The sequence below is a fragment of the Haliaeetus albicilla genome, chromosome 3 (genome assembly GCF_947461875.1).
Source record: "Haliaeetus albicilla chromosome 3, bHalAlb1.1, whole genome shotgun sequence".
NCBI lineage: Eukaryota > Metazoa > Chordata > Aves > Accipitriformes > Accipitridae > Haliaeetus > Haliaeetus albicilla.
In genome coordinates, this window is record NC_091485.1 from 27,680,922 (window position 1) to 27,701,839 (window position 20,918).

Genomic DNA, 20,918 nt, shown 5'->3' on the forward strand with positions numbered 1-20,918 from the left:
ACCTAAGTATTTTCAAAAAAGATCAGCTGTATCAAGACAGAGGTTCAGCATCCCCAGTTAAGCTGTAAATTTTTCTTTGCTCCCAGTCCTGGGCAACATGGCTTCACTGGGTGATAGCTTGACCATCCTGCTGGATAAGACGCTTGCTACAGGGAAACTAATGAGGCCTAAGAAACTGCTGTGTCCCTCTCACCTACGCTGAACTCAGTTTTTTCTTTAGCCCAACCTCCCCCCCATCTCTTTTGGAAGTGTGGACCTTAATGTCCCATCTGTTTCAACTCAAGCCGTCACAGAAAATGTCATAGTGACCCACGCACCCCAAAATTTCAAGTCCTTTCGCGTATTGGAGAGAGATTACTACATATTGTTCCTATCCATCATGGAGAAACAGTTAATTTGGGAGAGAAAACCACTACATGCCTCAGATGACAACACAGGCGTCTTTGCAGCAAAAATTCAGAAACTTGACAAGTTTATAATCATTCACTTCTGAGGCCAAATTGTTTAATACCGTTGTCAAATTTAAGAGTTTCAGGAATCCACATTCCACCAATGTAAAATCCTTGCATTTTTCCCATTGTGTTTTGGGTCCCGTTCAAAGAGGCACATTCCTGTACAGGGCCAACACAAGCAACTGAAATAGGACAGCCACCCCAAAATGGGGAAGAGTGCATCTCCTGCTTTTGGCATGATTCGTCATTTCAGTACATCGTCCACCTTTCACTTCCTGGCAAGCAAATACGCCTGCAGCTGAGGAGAGGTACCTCCAGCACTCAGGTACCATTCCTGGCTTCCTCCTATTCCAGACCACACAAAACCCAATGGCATCTGGTTGCAGTATGTTTGGCTAACTTAAGATTTCCTTGCCACTACTACCCTCACCATCACCTCGTTCCAAAATCAAAAACATATAAAAGCAAATCATTACATTGCCTCAAACTATTTAGAAACCTTTCTTTTTAATTCCCCTCCACCTTTTTTCCTTCACCTGAAAAAAAAGATGATCAAGGTGAATGGTTAGCCAGCAGAATACTGATGAAAAAAACAGATGCTCTTTATAATGGTCAAAGCATAACCATATGTGGGTTACCACAAATTCCCACCCACTCAGCATCTCCTTAGATGCAACTGAATTGATAAAAGCAAAATGAGAAAAAGGACACAGAAAGCTACTGCAACCCCACACATGTTTTTTTCTTCCCTCCTTCCTTCCTTACCCCAAGAAGCAATACATTTTCTGATCCCTCCACTGGAGTATCACGGCAAGAAAATTTTGCAGCGAGGACTGTCCTGCTGGACACTGGCCCAGGCTACTTTCAGCTCCGACAGTGGAAGGAGGAAAGGGTATCTTCTCATTTCAACAGTCCCCCTCCTCCTTCACTTCTCATCTGTTAGCTTGTGTCCTACTTCATGCATAGGTGATCCTCCAGGATCACCTTTCTTTCCACTGTCCACATCTCAACTTTCTGGCTTCATAACAACTAGCGCAAGGCACAGCTCCAGCTCTTAACAATGCCTGCACAGTTCTTCATATCAAGCGGTGCTACTCTTTGTTCTGGTCTATTCCAATGGTTGCTAGGAATAAACGTACAGTATTTGCCATTTTTTCTCTCCAGGAAATTACGCTGAGCATTATGGTTGGATGAAGTCATAGTCCTTACAGAAATTTGAATTAAGTGCGCAACCAGATCAAGATAACCAAACTCAGTGCTGCTGAGAAAGTTTGTAGAAAGAAACAAACAAACAAAAACCCCAACACCAAACAAAAAACCAAACCAAAATTCCCATAATGTAGCCCTTCCTGTCCATAGGAAACTACTGGGTGGATCAGGGAGGGGGGGAACAGCCAACAGTCTGGCAGGCCTCGCTACAGGGCCTGAGTGCAGACAGGGCAGTGCAGGGATGAGTTTCTCTCTCACCCCATGACAGACAGAATTTCAGTACCTGGTGCCAAAGAGGGAGATACCCAGCAGCCAGGCCCACTTGTACATCAGTCCTGCTGACACCTCAGCAACTTCTTCACCTGAAGAGCTGCTCATAAGAAGGTTGTGTCGAAGTGTAACTGAAGGCACCATCTGGCCTGCACAACTTTTATCGCTGGCAATAACGGATTATTACTACTTACCAACCTTGCAAATCAAGTTAAGAGAATTTTGTTAAGAGTTCCACAAGACAAAATGAAATATTTTGGATGACATATGTAGGGATTTCTTTTCAAAGGAGAGAACTGTTTAAACAAAGTGGGCATCCTTCACTCACCCACTGAAAATCCTGAAACAATAAAGCCCCTTTAAAAAAACAGAGCTTAAAAATTTAAAATTTCAAGAGCAGTCAGGAAATTCCAAACATCAACATCACCCAAGTAACTTCCCACCCAGCCAAGCTGCACATATTTAACATTTTTCTACTTCATTCTCCCTTGTTACATAGCAGACCAAATGTTGTTATAGCAATTATGTTTTGTTATTAATGCACTTTATAGGATACAACTTGTTATACAAAATTAATAACGTGGCAAAGAAAATATGGTTTGCATTTGATTTGGCCATTTTAATCTATTAAAGTCACTAGTTCCTCATTATCCTTTCAATGTATTTCCAAAGAAAAAACTCCTAATGAAGCAATGGATGTAAACGACTCATTTTAGTAAAGAAGCACATACTGGTATCTGATGCCATTAAATCTTTCCATAGGAATTGTACTAGGTGAGTGAAAGCAGTCCATAGCACCTGCATTGCTTCTGCACAAAGACAACCACTTACCTGGTCCTGCTCCTCAACCATAAATACTACTGAACTTCCAACCGCATTAGCTTAATCCACACAGCAACGCCTCAGCCACTTGTAGGTTAATTTAAAGCTGCAGTTCTAATTATTATTCTTTATGAAGAAACAAACAAAAGCTATGCTTGTGTTAACAACATATAAATGCAGAGTTGTTTGTTCTACCCATGAGTATGCAGGTTAACACATCAGCACCATGAAAAGTTTTGCTTAAAGAGAACAGAGGAGACACTCCAGTACTGAAAGCGACGGGTTTGGAACTTCACCAGTTTACCAGAGTGTTCAATACCAACGGTTTCGTTCTACAGCTGCAGGACGTGTCCCTTCAAAAAGGCAAAAGCAGTATTATTCTTCCTAACAGCTCCCACTCAGGAGTGGGGGACCCTACTGCGCCTCAGCAGACAAAGACAGGTTTGGCATGCTTAGCTCTTACCTGCCTGAAGCGCTGCTGGAAGTCAGCGAGCAGTCCCATGGAAGTCACCTGGGTTGGGGGAAGTTAAAGAGAAACAGGGCTCACGAGACAGCAACTTGATGGCTCTCCATCTTCTAGCCGGACTGGAGGTGGACTTTCCTCCCCCTCTTAGCATAGGGGAGATTAGGAAAAGGACTGTGTCAGAGCAAGATCTTCCCTTTTTTAAACTGCTGAAATTACACGATCTGGTTTATTGACTGCAGTGAACCGAAGTGTTATCAGCATGCCAAGTAGACTTGCAGTCTGCCCCGATCATTCACTCTACTGCTCGAAAACGCACAGGCGATATTAGCGGATTTTTTTTTTTTTTTTTTTTTTTTTCTGGAGACGTGCCCTGAATTCCCGATTCCCGTTGGGTGACGATGGCGGGGCGAGGAGTCAGCAGAAAAGTTGCTCGGTCTGGGGGAGCGCTGCCTCGCCCGGTGCCGCGGCGGGGGGCTCAGCATCGCCCTCAACTTCTGGGGACGCCCCGGAGCTCGGGGCGCCGAGACCAGCCGCAGCCCCCCTCCCCGAGCGGAGCCGACCCGCGGCGGCCGCTGCCGGGGGCGGCAGCCCCTCGCCACGGCCGCGCCGCGGAGCCGGGGCGGACGCAGCAGGGGCTCGGCCCGGGCCGCCCCCGCCTAACGCGGGCGGTCCGCGGGAAACGCACCGGGGCGGCCGCGCTGCCGCCGCCCCTCCCGCCGGTGAAACTCCCGGCGCCCCGGGGCCGGGCGGTGCCGGCGGGGCGCCGCTGCCTGCGGGACCGGGCGGGCGGGGGGGGGGAAGTCCCGCAGCAAACCCACCCACCCACCCACCCGGCCGCCCGCCCCGGGTGGGGGCCCCCGCGGCAGCCCCTCACCTGCCCGCCGCTCCCGCCGCTCCCGGCAGGCGCCTCCGCAGCGGCGCCGAGACACAAACTTTCGCCGCAAAACTTTGGGGCCGGGCGGGCTGGGGAGGGGCCCCCGGCTGAACGGGACACCCGCCCCCGGTGCCGGGCGGGTGGGTCCCCGCCGGGGCAGGTAAATACAACGTTTGGTCGCTCGCCCGCCCGCCCCGGCGCCGCCTCTGCAAAGCCCGCGTCGCTGCGCGGAGAGCTGCGCTGCGTCCCTGCCGCTGAGCGCCGCTGAGATTAAGCGCTTTGCGGACAGGTTTTGTTTGCTGTTACCTATCCAGAGGCAGGCTCTCCCTGGGCTAGCAAACAAATGTATCTTGGCTGCCAGGTAGAGGCGAGTCCGCTGTAATTAGCTACTAAAGCAGGTAGTGTAAAAACTTTATTGTTGTCTACGGGAAACGGGATGACAGAGAAAAATATTTTAATTAGTGCTTATTAGCACTATGTGCTATGCAAACATTATCAGCTTATCGTGACAATAGACCAGCCGTGCAGATAAATGCCATTATCGCTCTTTAACGGGCACACTGCTTCGCTTACATTTCTTCAAGGAAGTCCTTGAAGAAATAGCTCTGGCCCTTGCTAAGTTGGGGTAGGCGCAGAGGAGTTCTGACTTCCCAGAGCTGTGCTCAAACCACTTCTATCCAGCTCTCCCCTTTAGGCATTTTGCTGCAATGCTGTGTCCCTAGAAATACCCCAGCACTTATTTCTGAAATGCTCCCTGAGCCACTGCCCCATCGCTCACTTGCGGCATAAGCCCTTTCTTGGAATAACGCTAATGTAACGCTTCACGTTTTTACAACATCTTTTACCCTAACAGGTCTCAAATCGTCTCACACACTGTTACAGCCAGCACACAGGGATCACTTCTCCAACCAGTGAAGCACAACCACCTTCGGCGTGAAGCTGAACTTCGCCAACCAGCTCAAGACGCTGTTTCTGAGCAGACAGTAGAGAGCTGTGCGCTGCTGTGATTTCCAGGGGGGTTTAACTAAGCAGAGTGTAATTACCCCAACCAGAGCTTAGGCACTGGGGCTAACACGTGTTCATTGAAAAGTGCTCCAGGATCTGTAGCAGCCATAGGCAGCCAAGACGTGCACAGGAGTGTTCCCTATGGATTTCCAATCCAAGCGCTAAGCCATCCTGCTCCTGCTTAGTTTGGGTTGTGCAAGTATGTATAGCCTCACCGTAGTGCTATGAATTTTCTCTCTTTTGTCTCACTTAAGGATCTCCTGAGTCACAGTTCATTAGAGAGGCAGCAGCTCAGAGCAGACCCAGAGAGCAAAGATTTTTCCTTCTTTTCCTTTAAAGCTAACTATGGATCCACTTTTAGAGTTCTGGTGAGTAAAGACTATCCCTCACACCTGTAGCTTGTCTGGCTCCCTTGTAGAAATAAAAGGGGAGGAAGGAGGGAGGGAAATAGGTTTAAAAGCAGAACATGCTGGTAGTTTGCTATTTCACAAGAGTTGCGCACGTTTCCCCTTTCAGACACTATGATAACCATATGCCATAGCAAAAAAATGCAACCTCATCTTTAAATTACAGATCTATTAGTCCCTGATGGCCAGTGAGATTTTAGAGAAAAACAACATGCCTACTGAATTTTAGTTTCCTGAGGTAATACACTCAGAAGACTGTAATGAAGGTCACTGAAGCTTCTAATAAGGATATACAGATTAACCTTCTGAGTGTTGTAGATTTAATTTCACTCAATACGTATATGCTGCAAACATATTTCTTCAGATTGATCTACTCAGGCTGTACCCATCAACTGATTAAAGTTATATATAACTGAAAAGATCAGATAACTTGATATTTTTTTTCTCAGTTAAAGGAATAAATTAATTGCTTTGGGATAAAGCCAAGTCTTGTTTTACAACTTAATACCACGTCCCCCTCCCCCCCGTGCATTTAGCTTATATAATACATGTTCCACCACAGGTTCTTCCAGTGCAGAAGGTGTATTCCAGCTATGGATTTAAGAATCCTTACAAGATTAAAAATTCAACATGCAGGTGAAATTAGACACTGGATTAGGAAGCTCATCAACTACGTAAATGTAATCAGCACCTTCCGAAGCCTGACATGTAGCAAAAAAGAAATGAATTACGAAAGAGTGGCGGCAGTCTGTCTGTGTCAGTGGGGTTGGTGTGGAGCCAGCGCCTGCATCAGAAACCCTATGCTTGGCAGGTTTCTGCATGTTTCCTATGACTTCTGGTAGACAAGCAGCTCAATGGTTAAAGTAGCAGAGTCATCTTCTGAAAGCCGTGAGACAGTGGCAGGGTGATGATGCCTCCTCACAGTAACAGGAGTAGTCAGTGCAGTTAGAGAAGAAAGATAACAGGTCACGAGTTGAAACTGGAAAATCCTGCCAAAAATTACAGGTCAATTCGCTGAAATAAAACCACCTTTACTCTACAATGAAACAGATTTAGGCTCTTCGAGCACATTTTCTGTGTGGATTTTCAACTCAGCTTAGCAGTGACAGCCACGGAGGGAAGTTTGGTGTGGAGGGTAGGTCACAGTTACCCACGCTCACAACTGCTTCTCTGTGGGCTGCTAGTGCACACTGCGTAAGCCCCCTAAATCTCCCGTGGGCGCCCAAACCTTCCCCCATAAGAGGTGGGACCGAAACCACATGTGCCATTGCTGTGAGCTGTTAGGAAACCCCTCGCTCTTGCTGAACTTTCCACACAGCCCAGGTTCCCATTTGACACTTTTCAAAGTTTATGGCAAAGCTAGCTCAGCCACCTACACAGATATACACATTTCAAGGAGTCAGAAGTTGGGATTTTTATGTTTAAAGAAAAATTTAGTATGAAAACTGTGACTCAAGTAGCAGCTGTGAAAAATCTGTGCCTGTTTGGCCTGATCCTTTTCCAAAGGGGAAGGATTAGACCTTCAGAGGGTTTTTTAGATAAGGCAAATTCATTCAGAGTGCCATTACCATTTACTGCAGTGAATTTTGGGACAGGCCACAATGGCACAGTTTCAGTGCTGTGTGTTGTATATCAATACAGAGCTGATTAGACAAACCTTTGCTGGTTGAAAGCATTTTATCATTATGAAGGTGTCTTTTGCTCCAGGGCATAAACCATTCAGCAAGTAGTTTCATTTTATTTCCTTGAGCTTTTTTAATTTTCAGCTAATTAGCTAGAAATACACCACCTACAACATGCTCCTTTTCTCAGTTAGGAGGCTAAAATTTGCCTCTGCTAAGCATTGCTATGGGGCATTTGCTTGTGTCTTTAAAAAAACTGCTAGAAACTTAGTATAAAATTCATTTGCTCAGTAACTGGCATGCTGGGGTAATTATCAAAGCCTTTCTAAGCAAGTTGTGTGCTCCTTCAAAAATATTAGGCAATTCAAAGTGTCTGTTGTTCTTCAGCTATTACAAAGTTTTGGTTTTAAGAAGTCTCTAAAACCAAACCCAACTTGACTTAAACACTTCAATGAATTAACTGTGAAGCTATTTTATTCTAATGGGCTCCTGCCTCAAAAGACAGCCAAAAGAAAACAGTAGTTGCAGTCTTTTTTTCCGAAGGTTAGTGCATTATCTTACTCCAATCCTAAAATGTTCTTCAAAAGGCAGCTACTACTCTGTCAAGTGTTGCAGGGCTGGAAGATGCCTCAGGATGTCCTGAAAACTGATTTTCTGAAAAAGTTAATTCATTCTGTATTTAAAAGGCTGGTGAGGGCTTCCAGTCACAGGTGTATGTAAATGGGAAGGTTAAGATTATCTCCCCATCTCTTACTCCCTTTGCCCTAGCACTGGGTGAACAGGGTGTGTGTATGTTCTCATGCTTTTATATGCTACATTTACATCTTAGATCAAAGTATATCCAGTTTTGCAGGCTCCATGCATGGAGGTTTTCAAGACAAGACTGGATAAAGCCCTGAGCAACCTGGCCTGACTCCATGGCTGACCCAGTCTTGTGCTGGAGGTTGGACTACAGGCTTCCTGTGATCCCATCCTATGTAAGTTGTCCTATGCTGTCTTCCTGGATAGCCCATCTGAAAATCAGGAGGTCACACGTCCACCAAAAATGTCTCATCTCACTCCAAGAATGAGATTTGAAGACTGCTACCCTACCATAGAATCACAGACCACAAATGAATGAACGAGGTCCTTAACTGGCATCAGAAGGCTTTCTGTTGAAATGTGGTTTGTAAAGCAAGGAGGAAGTTCCTCTGAAAGCCTTCATCACTTTCGTGAGAAAATTCCAAAAGAGGTCTGTTTTCCAGGTCTTTTGAACAGTGTTTGCACAAGCTATGTAACATTGTAATTTCTAGTTCGCCTAGTTCTAGAGAAGGGGAAACATTTATCTTTGTTCTGCCAAATAATGCTTGATTATGGTACCTCCTGGAAAAGAATAGCCTATTGTATTAGAGTGCCTAGCTGGGAGACAGTTTCTTTGGTGTTTCAGTTAGTGGTATCATGGTGTTCACACAAAATTAACTGTGAATTTCTTAACTGTTTTATTTAAATGCTTTAAAGGCATTCATAAAGATCTTGAATGATATTTTCTTGATGCTTGTCTTTCAATTTTGACTGAAGGGACATTAGCAGATCATCTCCATCCTTCCTGTAGAGTCTGTATTTCTCAGCTATGACTGACTGCTCTTAGGCATTACACAGACTGACACCCCCCCCCCAACCCCTCTTAGAGCAATTTTACTATCTTTTACATGACTACTAAATGTCAGAGAAGTAAAATCCACGTATTGTGCTTTGGTCTCTACACATCCCCTGAATGTGAGACAAGCAAAATTCTCTTACTCCCAACAGCACTCTTGAAAGTTCTGCACTGATTCAACATCTGTTGACAAGCTGTCTATATAAATCGACAGAGAAACGAACTGATACATGAAACTGAGTGTGCCTCCAAAGCGATTCACAATCTGTTGAAACAAGACACCATACCATTAAATATGCAATTCCAGTGCTCTGGTTCCTCTTCCATCCTAAAATACCTGGAATAAAAAGCAGAAATAACGGTGGCATGACAGTCTGGCAGCTGCCCTGAAGCACAGACAAAGGAGGACTGAATGAAATAAAACAGTATAGAGTTCTCTTAGCCATTGTCAGCACTGTACGACATGTTCAATGTTTGTATTGCTTATTAGGACCAATGGACATATTTTGAACCCATTCTGACAGCCTGGATTCAAACATTGAGCAAATTATGACATTAGGGTATTCATATGTGACAGAAAAAAAAAAAGTTCCTGAGAAATTCTAGGGCAAATGAGGGTGGAAAGTAGAATAAAGACTAGGCAGACTGACAACCATACACTACATAGTAGGAAAGGGACAGAAAGAGAACTACAGATTTTTAAAAAAAAATATCTAGTGTGGGCATTAGTCCCAAGTGTTTGGTCATCGTGTAGTGATTCAGATAGGGCCAAGTGTCAGTACTGTCCTATGCCTTTGCACCTCCGCAAGCTATTATTACAGGGGCAGTCTGAGGAAAACAAGGTCACATATTTTATACTGGATGTAGGGTGCATGCTGGCTAGCCTAAGATTTGGAAGCAATTTCACTGCTCATCACACACTTCCCTTTAGCTAAAAGTTGAGATACATACAAAACAAAAGATAGCTTTTGAGGGGGCATAACCAAGAGGGGCCTATTATGGCCTGCTTTCTGCCAAAAATATTCACACAGCTGGGATTTTAGATGAAGATAGTACACTGAGACAGTGGTGATTGCTCTGGTGAGCCATCTTCTTTTAGCTATAAACTTTTAGTCTAATTACTATGCTAATGTAGCTAGATCTGTTGGCAGTATTTGATGGAGTTGACCATCATGTGGTGCTGTTTTGCATGAGATCTAGCAGCGTGGATAAAGCTGCACATCTCATTCTCTTATTCCTCTTCCTAGCTGGATCATTGTTTGGAATTATGTGTGCTCCTGGCTCTGGGAACATCCTTACATATTAAAAGCTCTTAGTTAAGACTGGGAGATGAGATGGATTTGGGAGTCAGCAGCATGCATGGGCAATTAAACTCTGTATCTTCATAATAGCGTAATCAAGCTTTCCAAACACTAAAGTGCATAACTTTACACACTAAAAGGAAGAGTAGCCTGGGAAAACTAAATATGCCTCTAATGTTGGACTGTTCAAAGAGGAGGAGATCTGGAAGAACTGTTCCAGCTTAGGCTGGGAACTAGGTTTGGAGCTGTTCTGGAAACAGGGGTGATGGCAGAAAGTTCTCTAGCTGAGGGGATTTCCCTCCTCTCACATACCCACAACCGTTCTTCCTGCCTTCAGGCTCCGCTGCTGCAAAATGCTGTAGAAGAAAGTGCAAATGAATGCCATGATGGAGCCCCAGGATCATAAAGTCCTAACACATCTTACAGGTTTCCTGCTAATTTCCCTTGGCTCAGCTCAGCTCAGCTGTATATAAACCATGATCTCCGGGATTTGGCTTACTTTCTCTCTAGTAATTAGGTTTTCCCAGGAAGCTTTTTCTTTATTTTTAGGAAACTTTTCCTCATAACCAATCTAGTTTTCCCTCATTGATTTCATGCCCTTTTCTTCTTGTTCTTTGCCCAAAGGACACAGTATAGCTCACCACCTTCTTTGTGGTAACCTGTTACATGGTAAATCATTGCTTCCAGCTAAGGAAATCATGACCCAGAGCAGATTGTTTCCTTAATAGGAAGCAATCATCCTTTACCCTATGTTTGAATTCTGCAATGAATTCACTGTAAGTCACCTTCTTTCTGTCTCTGTGTCATTGTAACCTGCTGAACAGAGGTGGTTTTCTCAAGGATGCTTTAAATGACCCATTCTCCTGGCCAGGATTTTCTTTAGATTTGTGACTACTGAACTCACCTTTTGCAGATGGTATCATAATTTTCCATCTCTCCATCCTTGGAATGAAATTTAAGAGTACTTGATAAGTAACTTGGGACAGATGATGAACTTCCTCAAATGCACTTGTGCAGTGCTTTCATTGCTAGAGACTGTTATTCCACATCTGGAGAGGGAAATATGATCTATCACCCCATCCATGAGAAAATCTAAAATAATTTCAGGGGTCATCTTTACGTAAGAAAACATCTAGGTGTGCAGTTAAGCACTTCCTAACAACCAATGGAGCTGTAGCATATTCTCAAGTGCCTTTCCTAGTACACCCCTGATCTGGGCTTCACAAATGGAATGATTGTTTATACTTATTTTTAAGTGTTTTTTTAAAAAATGTGTGCTTGGGAATTTAGTCAAATTTTGGAAAGGGAAGAGCTTAAATGTTTTTGTTGTTTTGTAATTTTGGGGATTATCTTAATTACTATGGGAAAACAGCTAAAGAATAAACAAAGCAGCCTGCTATTCTTTTGTTTGCTTTACAAATAAATGCTCTACGTTGTAATTGCCCTTTAAAGCTAAATGCTTAGGTACAAAATATATTGTTTAGGAAAGCTTTACAGTCATCATGGCATATATATTTGACCGTACTTGTAGAACTAAAGCACAGATAAAACCATTTATTGTGTTTATAAACTGCAAAGTTCTTGGTCAGTAGAAACTGACTTTTTTTTATTTGAATGTTAGGAGAAGAAACTGCAAGAAATGTGGGCCCTCTACACACTTAGCACCCTTAACCTGACGTTTGCGGGTTATCATTGATGACATTTTCCAATTACAGCTGTCTTAAACTATTTTTTGATCATATAAGTTAAGGTCAACACGTTTAAGTCTGCATGTGTACATGATGTTGTGTACTCTTTTGATTTATAAATATACATAAACATATATTTCTTTGTTTCAAATCTGCAGGTCATCTAAAAAGAGCTGAGCTTACGAAACCAATTGAAACTTCCAGCAGTGAATTAAAGTAGCAGGAATTTTTGTTTATTTTCCTTAATCTCTTTCACAGACATCACATTCGTGTTAGGTACACAGTTGCTGCTTGTGTCAGTGTAATAACACTGACTGCCAAACTAAGTTTTCAAAAGCAAATAATAGTCAGGATTTTCAGGATTGTCTGCTGTAAAAAAAAATCCCATATGTTAGGTAGCTCACAGAGAAACCATTATTAGCAAATCCCATTGTCACCCTGCTGTCAGAGGTCCATACACCACACAGAACCAAATACATTCTCTCACTGCAGTTCAGATTTATTAACCCAGAAGTCCAGAGCTCCACAACAAGAAACTTAGCTCCTTTTGTGTCTGCAGCCTGGGCCACTCCAGAGTTTTCACCGGTGATTGCTCTTCTCACACCCCAGGACCTGCAGAAAATTACTGCCACATCCTTTCTTCCAGGTGGTGTAACTGGCCAGCTGCTAGCTGTGAAACAACAGATTTTACAGAGGACTGGCCTCAAACCATCAGCAGCGACTAACAAGATGGAAAAATTCAGGCTCCCACTGAATCACCAGTCTTACTGTTACCAACTGCCAATTTACATGATGGGGGAAAGGGGAGAAGAGGCATGTTCTAGTAAAGGAATTAAATGATATTTGGCAAATGAGATAGGGGGCAGTTTGTCTTCAGATCATCTTTTCTTTCCAAGTGTCTGCAAACATGCTTTTAGAGTATGTTTTTTAATAGAAGGGTAAGGTAACCTCTATAGAAGGTTGGAGCAAATGAGTTAGCAGCTCAGGTCTCCTTGTCCCCAACAAGTGTATGCATAGTGCTGTAATACTATTCTGGGGCTGCAGGCTATAAATATGATTTCCGTTCTGCTCCCCTACCAGCAAAATGGGGCCTCTCATTTAGCTACATCAGATCATGGTTTGCAGTTGATGGATCAACTTCAAATAAAATGTACGAAATTCACCACATGACATAAATGTATCTTGTATTCAGCACCTGCCTTCATTATGCTGCATTCTCTAGCAGCTGCCTGTAAAGATCACATTATATGGAAAAAGAGATGTCTAAGCCATCAAAGAGGACTGAATGCAATCCTTTAGGAAGATGATGGTAGCATGAAACCTGGTCATTTTCAATAAATGAGTTACAACACCTTTCAGGTATTACACTTGCCCCAGAGCATCCTTTTTCATTTCTGCATTGTTACAATCACACTTTCTGCTCCAGTAAGGTCTTTTTTTTCCCTTATCCTAGTGTTAGAAAGCCAGAACTGCCACCATTACCTCTATCAACACCACCAGCAAAAGATGGGATAATTTGACAGGAAAAGCTGCAATATCAACTACATGCAATTTAATATCTTGAAGTATACACATAAAATGAGTTCTCCATCCTTTTAATGTATAGTAGCTTTGGGTGTATGGGTAGGTTGAATATTCAGACAGAATGGCTTTCTTCTAGTCAAGAGGCCCACAAAGACTGATGCTTCATAACATGAAATTTTCCTCTAAATGAGGTAATGAAATATCCTGTATTCCAGGAATGCACAGTTTTTCATTTGAGATTATATTAATCACTGATTAGAGCAGGTCAACAAATTTCACATTTCTGATTTCCACTGCATACAGTGATCTTGTAAATCAGTGTAAATATTTGTGAGTATTTACACACAGCTATTGCAAGACCTATGGGGAACGCATGTCACAGCAAAAGTAGCAGTTTATGGTGCTGGGAGACTGAGGTCCTGTTGCCAGCTAACAGCTTCTAATGGGCACAGGTAACGCATTTTGTTCTGACATGTCCGTGCTCTCCTCAGCATGAGTAACTGCCCTGTTAATGCTGCCAAAAACTGTGGGTTGAGAGTCCTGAAGGTAATGGTGGCTGTGGCTCACTCTCATCACCCAGGCCAGCGCCCTCCTCCATATTCACAGAGGCTGAGTCATTATTTCCACAGAGAGTCTGACAGCCACTGCAATTCTTTGCTTTTTTCCCCCTTCCAGCACATCTAGATCTTCATCTGTTTCTTCCAGGACTGTTTCTCAAAGGGAGTGGAAGTCCCAGTGATGCTATGATTATTTAGAAATTCCCTTTAGCTGTTGTCAGTCCCTTGCTCAAGCAGCGAAAGAGCAGCTCCTCAGGCTCTCTCCAATGAGACAGTGGCCAGCCAGGAAGCCGGTGCAAGACGTCCAGAGCTTCCCACTACACGTAGCAATGAAATGCTACGTGCTTGGAGGAACTGCAAGGGAAAAGGTATTTTATCTGTAAATAACTAACCCCGCATTTAGCCATACCTGTGTAAATCTGCAGACACTCTTTCTTCTGAGGCTGATGGGGCAGCTCTAGAGTTACCTCGTTTAGCCGAGCCCCATGTAAGAAATGGGTGCATGCTCAGGAGGATGGTGGCTTTATCTGAAGGTTAAGGTAGACAAAAACATTTCAGGAGCTTGAGGAAGAAAATTAGTGCGTGAAGATGAAAACCTGAGGAATGAATGAAGAAATTAATTATCAGACCAAGGGAAAAACAAAAGAAGCATGAGGAAAAACAATTAGTAGTTGAAAATGCTCTTGAGTCCAGTAACCTTGGAGAATGCATTGAGCTAGTAATGGTGGTTGCTGTCACTTAAGGCAATTATTGGATATCATATAAACCTTTTTTAAAACCAAGACAGAATTGTTTATGTTTTAGGAAGCAGCCATCAATAGTGAAATTAAATATCTGAATGAATGCAGGAACATGTTCTAATAAAACGTGAAGGAAGTAATCAGGGAAGATTATCAGTCTTGTCAGCCTGATATTTAGCAGTGATAAAAAAAAGAAAGCCTGGTGCCAATGTACTTTCCTTTTTGCAAGCTGAGCCTCTCTAGCATAATATTAAATGGCAGAGACTCATAAAGAGTTTAAGAGCTTCTCTGCAGGATGGAGCTGAAGACACGCACAAACCTGAGATTTACACTAGATTATTAAAATGGTTTACTCTTAATGCCAAACCAGGGCATCCCGGGATCAGCAGTAACTTCCCGTGATTGCACAGACCAGCCTCTAGTCACGCAGTTGACCTGAATAGGAGACTGATGAGTTGCAAAGAAGTGAGGCTTTATGCTCTGGCCTAAAGGAAAGCAAGACTTGACCAGCCAAGGACAGAAATGCAGGACCCACTTGCAACCCACTGATCTTTTTTTCCCTGTCCCCAGGGAACAAATGAATGATGACAGTGCCCAGCTACAAAATGTTGTCTCGATCTGGAGGTCCCCGGTACAAATCCCCATGCAGGCAGCCGAAAAGGAGGTCACCGCTTGCAATTACAGCCTTACACTGTACCCTGGATACAAATAACACCCAGCTATAGAGTACAGCCTCTGCCTGCTACTGTAGCTCAACAGATGGAGTAGCTGCTCAGCTTAGCTTGCAGGATTGAGAAATGGATTTTTTTGTTTTATAAGCAAGACCGTGTGCAGGTGAACTGAGGATCGCCTACAGATGACAGAAATACAATCTATTACTTAGCATTTTTTTAGGTCAACATACTGCATGTCACTCTCCTCTCACCTCTTTCCTGCTTATTTTACTCCAGAAAGTTGTTTGCTTGCTTTTCTCTTGTGCTCCAGAGCTGAACTACAGCAACTGAAATTGGTGGGCCTTGCTCAGAAAGCCTCCTAAAATTATGAATGCTCATCTTTGATGAGATGGCTTAAGACAGCTAGCATTTGCACATGATTTCACTTTTTTTCCTATGCTTTTATTATAATAATTAATGCTCATCTTTGATGAGGTGGCTCAAGCCAGGAAGCAAAGTATATTTGCATATAATTTCACATTGTTTTTCTGTGCTTTTATGGTAAGTGGGATTTGTATTAAAAAAAAAAAAAAGAAACACAGAAGCTTGTGTCAAAGTTTGTGTCAAGGCTTCACTGTGAAGCTTTGACGCAAACATCTATTTCTCAGCACATTCTCCCTGAAATCTCAGAAGGCCATTTTAACAGCCTTGGAAGTTGTACACTTTGTACTTAAATTCTAATCACTTCCTTAAAACACCCAAGTTTCTGCCGTGAGGTGGTGACTATTTCAGCTACCATCTCCATACCTCTAGGCCCATTATAGAACCTTAGGCAGCTTTCTTATAGACAGGGCTCCAAATCCCTGAAATACCAACAGAACAATTTTTGCGAGATGAGATCTTCAGACTAAATCTTTGTATTTACCTTAATGATTAGTGTAAGTATTAAAGTGATCTGCCTGAGTGAATTATTCGTTTGTATGAAGAAAGCTATCTCTGTCTCTGTCTGCTTCTTTGTTTTAAATTGAGATTTTTCCTAAGTTGATCAGAACATTAAAATTGCTTATCATGAGTCAAATTTCCATGATTAAGGAAAAAAAGTAGGTATGGCTAGAGAGAACTCTGTGTGCACTGGGTGTAGACCCACAGGGGGAATGTGAGTGAAAGTTGTAACTAATTGGTAATCTTAAAAGCATAAAGCAGGTTGCCTTCTGAATGTATCCATTACAATTTATGATTTCTGTCAAACTATATATTGATTTCTCTGTCTTAAGAACCAGAAGCTTTCCCTGCTGATTGAATTCTAATTACTCACTCCATAGTTACATTGATTTTAACAGACTTCTGGACAATTTTGTACCAGGCCGGTTTCAAATTACACTTAATGAATTTGTCATGACTATCGATATAAAAGCTTCCATTCTACAGCAACTTGAAAAAGAAAGAAACTGCTTTTCCTCCCTTCTGCACAGGCCAAACTTACTGTCAGCTTGTACCGTGCTCACCCGGAGCAGTCAGCTGGCCTTAGGCTGCACTTCATGACATCTCTGGGAAGAAAAGGCAGAAAAGAACGGTTGGTTTTGTTTGTCTGAACCCAATGATGAGTACATCTATACCAAACTGTGATGAGATTCATTGTACAAGTTAGTATTTTTAAACAAATATTCAGTCACTTTCCATATATTTCATCAAAGTCAAGAAAATCTATTTGCACTCTGCAAAATAAGGGTAGTACATATTAAAGATAGGTAAATCATATTGGTGCTGCTTATATACTTGTGTAAGGGACCTCTTACTTCGTGTATGGGGCAAAGTCCCCCACCAAAAAGCAGGCGATGTGTGAAGCGTAGTACAGACTAACAGCAGAAAGTTTAGTTACAGCTTTTTGATTTGTGCACTTTGGAAATACTTGGCTGCAGCCCATGTGTGCCTGTGCGTCTGTGGGGGGGAGACACAGGTTATGCATCCAGGCACGGGTTGGGCATTGTGGGTCCGCCTTTACCCCCTGAAGCCACAGGGCATGGGTGATGGGCAGCGAGGTGCCTGTTCCAGCCAGCCGGGGTTGTCCCCAAACCTCTCTGCCTGCTCCCAGGGTCACTCCCTCAATGATTGCTCCTCCTGCCTGCCTGAAGCGCATACAGGCACAGGCATTTGCATAAATCGATAGCACAGCCTGACTGTTTCACAATTAACTTCAGGGAATCCTTTTTGGCCTCATGGTTTTACTTCCATTTACCTTGGGCAATGGCTCCCTACTCTTTTGAGTTATTGCTATATAAAGGAGCACTCAATATTCAGTCAGGCTGAAAGCTGCTGATTACATTCATCAGCTTTAATAAGATACGTTATTAGATCTTATTTCCTTGAATTATCTATAGACCAAAGATATGATCAATGGCAGCCTTTAAATATTTCCAAGTCAGTAATTCCAGAGATGTTTTCATTCAAGAGGACCTAGAAGTGTTTTACAACTGAAGGCCCAGATTCTACTTGCAGGCTTTCTTCAGGCTTCGTTTTCTTCCTTCCGAAGTTCGGTATTTTGGGAACAGCAGTTCTGGTGCCAGATGTGGCCGAAGCAGTAGGGTATCTACCGGTCCAGACCATATCTGATATTTTTTTTATTATGACTGTATCTAAACTACTGGACACAGTAGTAGCCTGGAGTCCTGTTCATGGATGCATCTCCCCTGTGATTTCGAGCCCGTGTTGGGGTGAGACATGGGCACAGCCCCATCCGCTCCCGCCACCACCGTTTCCGTGGGAGGGAAGCGGGGTGTGCAGAGCCCAGCTGTGCTGTACCCCCACCGCTCTGCCCTTGCCCCGCACCCTGAAAGGACCCGGCTCCTGACCTGCGCCTGCTGCCCCTCTGAGATGCACTTTTACCTGCTCTCCAGTGGAAGGAATGCGACTTCAGAGTATAATTTTCAGTGTAAATGGTAGAACTGTGGGTGCGTTAGAGCAAAAAGAAATTAATGGAGAAAACCAATGAATTTAAAATAAGACAATGATTTTACAGCACATGCCTATCGTGCATTCAAAATCATCCACTTACTACGCGTACCCATTCTGGAAGTGGCAGACAGAAGTTTTACTGCAATGACAGATTGTTTTCTTTTCTAATGAGGAAATGAACAATGAGTTATCCTTCTTTAACTCTGCACATAGAGAATAATCCTAGCAGGCAGGAGAGTTCGATGGTTTTAGATGTTAGTTTCTAAATTATAAAGCTTCCTGTGGAGATGAACTTTCTTACAGTCTCTGGCAAACTATCTAGTGATTACTCTGCTAAGAGTAGTAAATGATCTAAAAATATGTACATCATCTTTTGAAGAAGAAAGCAAATTAAAAGAGTTCTTTAAACCTGAGAGCTGAGTGGTTTGTTCTCTGTTAGGATAAACACATCAAGTTAGGGTTTACTCTGAGCAGCCTCGCAGAAAACAATCTGCATAAATGGATGAAATTTTATCAGACAATGAATAAAAGATTCAAACAGAAAATTGGTTTTCTTTAGTTTCTATGAGGACTAAAAAGAACAAAATTACCAGGCTATTTCTTTCTCCTTAAAATCTTTTTATAGATAATGGTGAACAGATGATTCCTTCAAACTTCACTTGTGATGAATTCAAGACAAGATAATATCATCATCCATCTTCTTGATGAACCTCATCATTTTATCTTCAGTCTAAATCCAGGAGAAAAACTGAACAGGCCATGCATCTACACATCTCTTCATTTAAAAATTACAGCTGAAGGTTAGAAAATGTTTAAGGTCAAACTTCTAAGCTACCATCTGGAGCTCATTTAACAATTGCCAAGAACATCTGCCACTACTGCACATGCCTAAGACAAAACTTAGCCAACATCACCTTTTCTTTTGAGGACAAAAATCCTAGAGTCACATGAGCACCGGCTGAGATGCTTCACTGCCAGCAGTCAGAATTTAGTGCAAATTTAGTGCAGTTTAGCAACCAGTGGAGCCATTAATAGGTAAAGGCAGTTTTGTATTTCTTAACACAGTGTTCACCACCTAAAAGCCCCGTCTCACAAATAGTACTGTCATTTACAACTTTGCGAGACACATCAAAAACATTGCGGGATGGAGGGGAGAGTGGGTACCCCCTGACTGATGAGGACCAAAATACAGTCATGGGGTAGTCAAAGTAAACTCCCATCGCTGCTGTTGGAGCTGCTCCTCTGCTGTGGCCGCAAGGCGGCTTCAGCTCTCAGATTGCTGAAGGCAGTATTTTTCAAAAGTGCTGTAAGTGAAATATGAATGCAGACACTTAAGAACTAAACAAAACACGTCCTCAGAGATGGGTATAATATTCTCTGAACTTTTATGACAAAACTGAAAGATATAAAAATCAGAGAAACACATGGCTTACAAGGTCTAAGTCCTCAGATAGAGCTCCGCGTCTTTATTCATATTTTAAGATATAGCAAATCCCATTGGCTATTAATTCCTTACATTGGGGAAGACATTTAGAGTTTTAAAAATACTGTAAGGTTGCTATTCTTTAGTCACATGCATGAATTCCTAGTAGCAAGAGGTAGACGTTGTGAAATGAAGACCTATGTTACTAAATACAGGACAAATGGGGTTTTTTATATGGCTTGTATGGAAATTATCCCATCTAAATTATGGACATGACATATAAAATGTCTATTAAGATATGATGAAAATTTTAACTAGAAGGAAACGTTTTACATGATTGCATCATTAATTTAGTGATTTGATCAGACAGGACAGACAATTTCAGACATGCTTAGTGTATCAAATTGCTCTAGTTTGGTAAATGTCACGCATTGGATTATTTTCCATACTTGAAAAAGTAATACAATATATTAAGTATTTAGTGATTCATCTGTACTATGTAACAACCGATATGTGCAATTCAAGATAATGCATATGTATATTAATAGGTATAATAAATAATTTGATTCCATTTACAGAACACTGAATCTGTATTTTAATGGTGCCTAGAAAGCAGAGAAAATGAAAATGATTGCTTTCATTCAATTGAAAAGCTGTGAATGTGACTAAAATCCTCACATCGATTATAGATCAATTTACCTTTTAAACTGAAAAACAGGAGTTACGCTCCATGTCTTGTTCTTTATGATGGTTTAAACTACATTACATTTTGTATTGTAACAGATGGCAGAATTTAATCCTTATCAGAGGGATGGGAGTTATGTAGAAACTGGTAGTTGTCTCGTGGTGTGGATAAGATTAATGAAAACTATTGTGTTTTGGTTTTCTTTATTATAGTTAACATATATATGCTAAAAGATTATCATCAAATTGTTTTTTTTTACAGAATCTTTGTGTCTGTATGAAAATGAAGAGAAAGGTGCTTGCAGCCAAACCTCCAATCAAGCAACTATTTGTTTTCCAAAGTTCAGAGCACCGTTATCAAATCCATGACAAAAACGACATTGAATGTGGTCTCCACCTGAGCTTATCTTTCCATTTCTGTTCAAGAACTTTAACCGGCAGAGGAACCTGTTACTTTGAATGTGTTTTTACAATTTTTCTTGATGTCTAGAAATTGTTTATCTGCAGTAGGATCTAAATACTTTCTTTGCTTTTGAAATGCCTCTAGTCTGAAAAGTCTGCTCACGGCTGAAACAGAATTTGTAAGCAGGCTGGCTATCATGGTGTGATTCTGAAAACACCTCCTCACCTTAT

The 20,918-nt window shown here is 42.3% G+C and overlaps 1 protein-coding gene across 4 annotated transcripts in view; it reads right to left on the reverse strand.

The window, feature by feature from the left end:
• CHST9 (carbohydrate sulfotransferase 9) overlaps window positions 1–4,311 on the reverse strand; it is a 97,480-nt gene extending 93,169 nt beyond the window's left edge. Inside the window, exons 1-2 of one of the 4 annotated variants that reach the window (XM_069779223.1) lie at window positions 4,094–4,311; window positions 3,217–3,264 (exon numbers count right to left, since the gene is read on the reverse strand). The gene's annotated coding sequence lies outside the window, so the exon portion shown is untranslated. Of the gene's footprint in view, window positions 1–1,217; window positions 1,638–3,216; window positions 3,363–4,093 lie in introns of those variants that run through there. The other 3 variants (XM_069779222.1, XM_069779225.1, XM_069779224.1) reach the window with 3 other exon arrangements.
• Window positions 4,312–20,918: the final 16,607 nt, after the last annotated feature.